This window comes from Gossypium arboreum, chromosome 11 (assembly GCF_025698485.1).
Source record: "Gossypium arboreum isolate Shixiya-1 chromosome 11, ASM2569848v2, whole genome shotgun sequence".
Lineage (NCBI taxonomy): Eukaryota > Viridiplantae > Streptophyta > Magnoliopsida > Malvales > Malvaceae > Gossypium > Gossypium arboreum.
The window spans coordinates 85,398,755-85,407,967 of NC_069080.1; positions in this window are offsets into that span (position 1 = coordinate 85,398,755).

Below are 9,213 nucleotides of genomic sequence, written 5' to 3' on the forward strand. Positions count from 1 at the left end.
ATCCTCGCTTCACATCTCGATTCTGGAAGAAGTTACATGAAGCTCTAGGTACACGATTGGACTTCAGAACTGAGTTCCATCCTCAGACAGGTGGTCAGTCAGAGAGGGTAATTCAGATACTGGAGGACATGTTAATGAGTTATGTTATTGACTTCCAAGGCAGTTGGGAGGATTACTTGCCGCTAGCAGAGTTTGCTTACATCAATAGCTATCAGTCTAGCATTCAGATGGCACCTTACGAAGCACTATATGGGCGTAGGTGTCAAACTTCGTCATGTTGGACTGAGTTGGGTGAGCGGCATGATATGGGTCCTACGCTAGTATCTGATACTGAAGATAACGTTAGATTAATTCAGGATAGGTAGCATCAGACTAACAAAAGTCATATGCGGATCTGAAGCATAAGGAAATTGAGTATTCTGTGGGAGATTTTGTCTTTCTGAAGGTCTCGCCATGGAAGAAGGTACTGAGATTTGGGCGTAAGGGCAAGTTGAGCCCAAGGTTTTTTGGGTCTCACCACATTTTGAGACGACTAGTACCAGTTGCCTACCAGTTAGAGCTACCTCCAGAATTAGAGTGGATTCATGATGTGTTCCACGTCTCAATGCTGAGACGCTATCGCTCTGATCCTACGCATGTGGTACCGCTTGAGGAGATTGAAGTTAGACCAGACCTGACTTTCGAGGAGGAACCAGTCTAGATTTTGGATCGGGAGGTAAAAGTCTTGAGAAGAAAATCAATCCCATTAGTGAAAGTTCTTTGGCGAAATCACAGTTCTGAGGAGGCTACGTGGGAACCCGAGGAGGCAATGCGACAACAATACCCTCACCTATTCTAACCAGGTAAATTTCGAGGCTGAAATTTTCTTTAAGGAGGGTAGAATTATAACGGCCCAAAACCCCAAAACTCAAAAACCCTATTAAAATTTTTATTGTGTGTTGTGGCGTGGATGTATGTCTAACTTAGTGATTTAATGCTTTGGGAGTGTCTGAGAAGTCATGGGTTCAAGCCCTGGCTTGAGCAAAATTTTGGTTCTATTTGTATAAACCCTTGTCTTCAGCTAGTAGACTTTTAAATTATGGTGAGTAAGGTATGACATAAAAGGCCTACTAGCCTAGTGGTAAGTGGCATGTGGAGTGTGCAAGGGGGTTTGAGGTTCGAATCCCTGCTGCTGCATATGGAGATTATTTTTACTGATGTTCATGGGAGGAGGTTATGTTTGACCAAAACTCTGTTGGGTTGAGTAGAGTTTGAACTTCTTAGTTGAGGAGATAATGAGGGAATGATTTTAGGAGAATTTTGTGGGATTTGAATGGGAAAAGAGCTGTAGCCGAATAGGTACTTTGACCATCAGAATTTGGCTTTGAGTTTAGGGAGCTTCTCTTGCTATTCATTTTGGGATTTGGCATTTTTGGTCTTTTTCACCTTTGTTTCTGAAGCCGTGCATTTCTTGGATTCTGTCTTGAGTACCCTTTCAGTTTTTGTGAGTTCGATTCTACTCTTCTCCCTAGCCCTCTAGTCCACTGATTTCTGTCCTTCACTCCATTTTTCTCAATTGGTATTCTCCTCCTTGGCTGAATAGCACTTGTCCTTCTTGTTTTGGATGACTCTTGTAAAGGCCTAACCATCTTTCTTCTCTGCTTTTCTTTTTTTTCCTTGGCCATTTCTTGCAAAGGACTACCGAAATCCGCTTGATTTATTGGCAAGTGTTATATGGTTTGTTCTCCCTAGCCGAACCTTATTTGGCTTTCCTCTCAAAGGTTCGACTTATGTATCTCTCAGGCTGATCAGTTGTGTTTTCTCTTTTTCTACCATGGGGAAATGTCCATTTAACACTTCTTTTTGTATGATTGATTCTAGGGACTCAAGCTCATAACAAGATGTTAGGCCGACTACTTTTTCCCCACAAGTGATATCTCCTTTATTGGTAAGTGCTTTAAGTCCTAGATGTATTTATGTAGGATTGTAGATTCTTATGAATCGGTTAACTATTTCGTGTGAAGGTAAAGCATTGGAGAGAATACGCGGTTTTGGAACAAAAGGGGTACTACGAGTGTCTGTTTGGTAAGTAGCTATGATTTGGTTAAGCGTTTCAATATTATGATTTTGGATTAACAATAGTTGTAGACTAATGGTGGGCTGTGGTTGATCATAGGTTTTCGATATCAGAAGTGGTTCGGCTACGATGTCGCAACAGGTGAGTGTGAACAACATTACCATTAGATGTGAAACGGCAGAAAAGCCAAAAAGATAAAAAGTGGGCTACCAAAACCTCACGGACATATGGCCGCCCGTGTGGCAGGCTGTGTCATAAAACACGGCCGTGTGGTCGATGAGATGGCCATGAGTGTTTTCATGGACCAAAGCGATATTGGGCCATTCTGGATCGAATCGAGCCGTGTGGGCCCAATGGGCCTGTGGGCCTCACATGGGAAAATCGCACAAAAGTGTGGTAAATGGTGGGCCAAGCTGTATAAACTGAACGGTTAAGGCCATTTCTAGGCTATGTGGGCCATACAAATGTGTTGGCCCACATGGGCCCGCTATATAGGCTATAGGCCCATTATCACTGATTGCCTGCTAAGGTTACACGGGTCGCCCAAGACTACTGTGGACCTACTGTTTAAGTGTATCTGGACCCTTATTTTGGTAAGATGACTGTTTTACCCCTGTGTGATGTATGATTGTATGAGAATGCCATCTATACTATATATACATTATATTATGTTGCATTGCATGGGGTGGGATATGTGATTTTGGAGGAACTGTACTGAAAGGCTATAAGCCTATTACTTGCTGCTCTGCTGCAAATACTATTTTAGTGCTGCAACCTATACTACTTGGTGGGTAGGGATGGGTGGGTCGATTTTATCCCCACATGGTGTGTGTAGGGTTGGTACGGAGATGGTGTGTAGATGATGGATTGGGTAGGACTCTTTTTTTGAATACTATACTAATATGTTAATGGGCTTAGGCCCAGACTGATACTGTTACTGAGATGGGCTCAGGCCCAGATTGCTATTGTTACTGAAATGGGCTAAGGCCTTAGCTGTTACTGAAAGGGCTTGACCCAAATTGTGCTTACTCTAATTGACTGCTTTTATGGGATTCAACACACTGTGTTTTCGAAAACTAATCCATCTATTAACTATGCAGGAAATCCCCAAACGTAGAAGGATCGGGGCGACGGAGGACTCAGTGGTGGCCACTCAACTTAGTTAAGTTTTTTTATTTTTTAAATAAGGTTTACTTTTGGGTTTTCATTATGTAAGTAGGCCTCTTTAAGTTTCATTTTAATTTTAGGGATTTATTTACCTTGATTTTTGACTGATATTAGTAGGACAAGGATTTTCAAGAAAATATAAACAAATGTTTTTCTAAAACATCACGATTACGCAACATATTTTGAAAGCTTCCGCAACAAACACTGTTTTAAAGGGTAATAACAATCTAATATGATCAAAATTTTCCTAAGACAACTTAAGTTTTCACAATGAACATTCACCCTAAAGTTTTGTTAAGAACTCACAGAAGTTTTTATGTAGAACAGATTTTTCAAGAAATTATATTATGAAAGACACTCCAATGTGACATCGCAAAATAGGCCATAATGTCTAGGCCAGGTTTGGGGTGTTACAATGTAAGCTATAAAGCTTAGTAAGCTCGTATGACATAAATTCGATATAATTATAAACACATAATTTAACAATTGATCATAAGTATCAGAAATCACATCAACTGACAATTCTCTCAATTACTCTTTCACAAAACTATACACTTTCTTCACCATTTCTTTGATTCAAAGTTAATATGGTTTATGCACATACCTGTACCATCTTGTACTAATCTCATACACATTAACGTCTTTCATTTACCCATTGAACCAATCGAAATAGAAGTAGGATACTCATGGGTCTCACGTGATAAGTACCTATACCATGGCCCGTAGCCAAATCAAGGTAACTTATCCCCGAAGTACTGATATCTTGGCCCGAAGCCAAATAAGTCGATATGCATGGCGTGAAGCCAAATCAGTATAGCTCGCACCCAAAGTGCTATATCATGGCCCGAAGCCAACTCAGTGTATCCCATAATGACATGTCACTAGCATCCTAAACTATTCCTAATGTTCAACTGGGATTTTGAATGTCAAATCATCGTCGAATCACTATTGTTTATATCCACAGTCTCATATTCTCAATTTATGCAATATCAAAGCATATGAAATACATTTGTATTGAAATTTATCACATACGAGCTTACCTCGAATGTGGAAACAACGAAATGAGTCGATTAGTCGATAACTTTTGTTTTCCCTCGATCTAAGTCTGAATTATGCTTTTCTTGATCTAAATATATTCAAAATTAACTTATTTAATATCATCTATTTATTCAATTCAATCCAAAACACACATTTAAGCATATTTACACATTTGCCCCTAATGTTTCACCACTTTTACAATTTAGTCCTTATTACACAAAATCTCAAATTCATGAAATTTCTTCAATACCCATGATAGTTGAATTACGATAATGGCCCTAGCAACCCATATCTCTCATTTATTTCTCATTTTAACCACAGTTTCAAAATTTCTCAATTTAATCCCTATTTTGCATTTTCACTAAAAATCACTTAACAAAACTTGTATATCTATCAACAAGCATTCAAAATCTATCATCAAACATCAAAATACATGCTTATTCATCAATGGCAACATTCTAAATCTTTAACAACTTTGCAGAATAATCCCTGGGCTAGCTAGAACTAGTTGTAACGATCACAAAAACATAGAAATCATTAAAAACGGATGAAAAATACTCACTTGCATAAGAAATAAAGATGGTAGAATGCTTGGATGGTCTTTAATGGCTTCCCAAGAAAATTTTTAGTTGATGATTCAAGAAAGAAAGATGATAGCCATATTTGTTTTATTTAATTTACTTATTTAACTAAATTACTAAATTAACCTTTAATAATAATCACTTAAAACACTTATTATAAGCCCATAAATGTCCATTTAGACAACCAATGGTCTAATTACAACTTAAGGACTTCTAATTTAATAAACCATAGCTATTAGACACATTAAACTAAGAGCACACAAGTTTTAGACTCCTTTTTATCAAATTGAGCAACCAAATGCTAAAATTTCTTAACTAAAATTTCACACCATCATATATTCATGCTATAGACATTAAAATAATAATAAAATAAATATTTTGACCTCGAATTTATGATCCTGAAAGCACTATTCTGATTTGACTAAAAACAGGTTGTTACGGTTATATTGTTAATAGTGTTTGAACCATTTTAACCTGATCTTTTCCATGAAATCCTACCAACCTAAGCCTTAGAATGTTATAAGCCAAAAAGCCCTATGTAACCTTAACATCAGCTATTATAAACTGAAACTTGTGAAACTTAATAAAAAATGGATAAGTTAGATTCTTTCATGTACATATACATTATATCCACATGTCTTATTATGATGGAATAACAAAAAAGATTACTATTTTTATAGAATACTTTTATTCCTATTTACCTTGTAACTTTATGAACTAAAAATAATTTGCTTGGAAAGTTGTGAGTTCACAATGCATCATTCTTAAGTTGTATATAGAAGAATTCCTTACACTGGACATATATTGTAATATCCCGAATTAGGGCCTAATCGGAATAGTGGTTTCGTGACCACAAATTCGAGATAGAAATAATTATTTTATAATTATTTTGAGGTTTATGATATGAATGCATAATTTTGTGAAGATTTCGTGAAGAAATTTTGGGCATAACGAGTTTAATTTAAAGTTAGGGACTAAATTGAATAAGTTGCAAAATTTGCATTCTAGAAGTTTTTAGTATGAAATTACTTTGAAATATTAATTAGGAGGTCTTAAATAGAAATTTTACCAATTTTAAGTTCATGGACAAAATTAGGACATGGAAGGAATTTTGGAAAGTTTAGTAGTAAGGGTATTTTGGTCATTTAGTTATTAAAATGAATTAAAAACAAAATTAAAAGCCAATTTTGTCCATCTTCTTCATTAGGCCGAAATTTCAAGGGTTCTCCATAGCTAGGGTTTGTTTCAAGCTTCCAAGCTCCATAGTAAGTGATTCCAAGCCCGCTTTTAATGATTTTTACATTTTGAGATCCCGTAACTCGATAAAGCTTATGTTAGCAATAATTTAACCTAGGGTTTATATTTGGAAAAATACCCATAGGTGAAATTTGTGTATTTTGATGTTTTATTATAGAATATGAAGTTTTAAATTATGTTAGACAACTTGTACTACTTGATTTTAAGCAAAAACGAGTAAAAGGGCTTAATCGGTAAAAATACCTAATAGTCACAAGTACATGTTAGAGTGAGAATTTGATGTTGCCATAGAAGAGAAAAGTGATCAGCATGTTGTAAAACATAAGAATAAGGAATAAAGTTTAATCCCGAGCCTAGGGGCAAAAATGTAAATATGCAAAAGTTTAGGGGTAAAATTGTAATTTTGCCAAAATTTGAGTTAAGGATTAATTTGATAATGTGAGTATTAAATAAGCTAAATGTGTTATTTTAGATCAAGAAAGACGTGGAATCGACCTCAATCGAGAAAAAGAAAAGATTGTGGACTAAATTGCAAAATCCTTGTATTTTGGTACCAAGGTAAGTTCATGTGTAAATAATGTAGAATAATGGTTATTTTAAGTTATTGATGTTAATTATATGTTATGCTGAATTTTATTATGAAATGTATGCTTTGTGGTTAATTTCAAATAATATGTAAATTATGTGAACTACTTGTTAAATATAATTGTTACTGAGTATTGATTTGGCATTCTACGGAAGACGGCAAGGATTAGTGTTCGAGGAAAAAGCCCGTTTGAAAGGAATAGATTAGGATACAAGTGACATGTCACTAGGATTGTTGAGCATCCGAACTCGTTGAGTTGAGTCCGAGTTCACTTATGGATGTGAATGTCCGAACTCGTTGAGTTGAGTCCGAGTTCGTGAGATGTAACTAGGCATCCGAACTCGTTGAGTTGAGTCCGAGTTCACTTATGGATCTGAACGCTGAGCTCGTTGAGTTGAGTCCAAGTTCGCTTATGGGCGGGTTACATGATTGCTTGATTGCATATATGGCACTTATGTGCAAGTTATCCATGTATCCAAATTATATTCGATGTGTTCAGCGGGTAAAGTTCTACTCAAATGGAGGAATATTTGAGATGTAAAGAGACGTATTGGTAAGTGATGTGAAATGGATATTTTGAACAGGTATGTATTTAACCCTCGGGTTGAGTATTGATACAACCACGATAAGGTAATAAGATGATGAAAAATGATTAGAAATGTGACATGTGTTTTAGTGATGCATGCTAATGTTGATTGGTATGACTGTTTGTTATGTTACTTATTATTTGCATATGAACTTACTAAGCATTTATGCTTACTCCCTCCTTCTTACTCATTATAGTTTTGGCCAAGCTAGTTCAGGAGTCGGGATAGGTCGAAGGCTCAGCCACACTATCCGGAAGACTTTTGGTAAAGGATTGTAAATTTAAGTATGGCATGTATAGCAATATATCTATTTTGTGTAAATGATCTTATGGTATGGTAATGGAATGGTTGAGGAAATGTTTGATAATGATAAATTATGAAAATGGTTAGTTTAGATTATGTTTGATGATAAGGAAAAATTAATAAGATACTTAGTGTATAAAAACTCATCAAAAGGGATGAAATTTGCCATAAACAGGATACTGCAGCAACACTGATGCGAGTTTGAAAATTTACTAAAATCATAGAAATTGAATTTGGTGATGGAATACATATCAAATTTAATCTTATTATGTCTAGTTTCACATGAAATAAATGAAACAAGAAAAGGAATTATATGTTAGAAGATATTATAATTTTAGTGAAACAGGGTCATAGCAGTTTCTGAATCTACTGTTCCAACTTTAGAAATTCACCATAAATTTTAAAGATATAATTAGGTAGTGTGTTTTATATTATCAGAATCCTTATTGAGTCTAGTTTCAGGAGAAATAAACCTCATATTCATATGAAGTTTGTACAGAGAGAAATATGGTTCGTAGTAAACAGAGGTCAGACCAGTCAAGTCCTGAAACAGGGGTAACTTTAACTAATAAACTGTACTAAATGGCCCAACCAAAAATTCTATAAAAAAATTAGTAGATAGGTATATGAGTCTAGATTTAGGGAAAATTTACGGATCTTGATTTCGAGTTTTGTAACTTGAGATATGATTTTTCTTCTGACTGTGATGCAAGTAGCTTAAAAGCTGCGAATGTAGAAATAAATAATCCAAAGTTCTAAATATGTTAAATTAAGCTTAGTAACACCTCATACTCGACTCCGACGACGGTCTCGGGCGTGGGGGCGTTATATTTAGTGGTATCAGAGCAGGTTTAGTCGGTTCTCGGACTACGTGTTGTATGTACGGATTTTTCTATACATGCCATATGTATAAATTGTGATAGTGTGACGACTTGACCTTTTAAATGATTTTTTTATAGTAAATGGATCCCGATCCGGTTGTGGCGAGATGAAGTAGAAAGAGTAATGCTCCGGCTGAAGGAGTAGCGCCGACTGAAAATCCACCTCCTATTGTTGGTCGGGGAGGAGGAGAAAGGGATCGAAGCCTTTCTCCAAATGATGAGTGCATGGTACCTTGAGTTCGTTAAAGACGAACCCAAATGTACGACCTCCCCACCTCCCCAATTCCTCAACCTATACCCCGATGCCTCAAGGTATGGATCGATGAAATTTCACAGAACTCCAGTTGATAGAATTCGCAAGCAAGGGGTCAAGAATTTAAAGCAAATATTGATGATGATGCCGAGAAAGCGAGTTCGGCTTGAGAATTCTCTCCGGTATTTGATGAATTATCTTGTACACGAAGAATGTTTAAAATCGCTATATCTTTGTTGATGGATTCACTTATAATTGGTGGAAGACTTTGATTTCGTGGTATCGAAAGAGAAAATAACTTGGGAATTTTTCAAGAAGAGTTTCGGAAGAAATATATTAGTGAAAGATTTATTGATCAGAAGCGTAAAGAATTTCTTGAGCTGAAGCAAGGTAATATGACAGTTACAGAGTATGAAAGAGAGTTTGTTCGATTAAGTAAGTATGCCAGAGAGTATGTTCCTACAGAGGCCAAGATGTGTTGACGATTTGAAGACGGGCTCAACG